Here is a 1,295-nt window from a genome sequence, read left to right as displayed (position 1 = left end):
GCTATCTCGGAACTGTGTGAAAATATTTAAAAATAGTGTTTGTCGGGCATCTTCATTCAGTGGTTTAAAATTAAAACTATTAAATAACGTTATAGCAGATATTCTCCATGCTAAATGACACAAGTTCAGACACTACTATTGAAGTATTTATATTTTATTTTTAAGGTTCATGAAGGTTGACGTTACTCATATACGTTGCGGTTGATGATTAAACTAAATTAAATTAATTAAGTCGGTGTTCTAGTTCGTTCTCTAGGGTTGAAACTTGAAAAAGTTGTGGAACAGTGACTTGATAAAGTTATTACGCGTTGTTGCTGTGATGCGACCATAGGAATAAGATGATATATTATTGTACATTATTGAATAACTTGATAAATAAAATCCAACAAGAACAACTAAAAACAATTAACTCGGTAAAAAATTAACTTGGCAGTAAGGAGTAAATTAATTTGAGTTAGTCTAGTAGTTTATTAGTTTGTTTAAATAAATATCGAGAGATTAAATTTTGTTTTATATATGTAATAATTTATTGACTAATGATAATTTTTAAATAAAACTTAGATATACAACGAATTAATTATTCATCTATTGAATTTCGCATACTGTCTGAAAAAAAATTTGAACTTATAGAAAAAAAAAATTAGAAAAAAAGAGATGATATGTAGAACTAATGCATCGAGAAAGGACCTGAACAAAATTATTAAATTATAGTATTGAGCAATACTAGAGGGTCACTAAATTCATTATCTTTTTTTGGTGTCTATTCATTATCTTTGAAATATTTGAAATTTCGGGAGAGACTTATCTCAAAATATAACATGCGTGATTTTTGATATTCTAAAAATAATAATCAAATGATACAATCAAAATTTATATATAACCATTGTCCTCACTTTGTTTCACCTTTTTCTTTGCTTTTTCAAAGAGATGTGTTTTTTATTTATTATTTTTTTTTTAGTTGTCCACGATATCTCCCAACCCAACAGATTAAGGTTTAATCCGTCACAAAACTGAGTTCCATTTAAAGGTCTGCACAATAAATTGTTTTAAATAAATAAATAAATAAGGCAGCCCGTTTAGGTCTAGTGATTTCAAACTGGCCCATACTACAAATGAAGTCTTGCCGGACAAAGTAGACCTGTCCATTTATATATTGTAGCCGAGGCCTGTGCACCGGGTTCAAATCCACTTCGAAGAATATAGAATCATGCTAATAGTGTGTATTCATGTAGTGTATGTGAGTGTATTGTATGAGTGTATAGTGCATAAATGTAATGTCTAGAACTGGAACTGTC

Source organism: Arachis duranensis, chromosome 8, assembly GCF_000817695.3.
Source record: "Arachis duranensis cultivar V14167 chromosome 8, aradu.V14167.gnm2.J7QH, whole genome shotgun sequence".
Lineage (NCBI taxonomy): Eukaryota > Viridiplantae > Streptophyta > Magnoliopsida > Fabales > Fabaceae > Arachis > Arachis duranensis.
The sequence above is the reverse complement of the archived record's forward strand: the minus strand, read 5'-3'. Positions refer to the sequence as shown.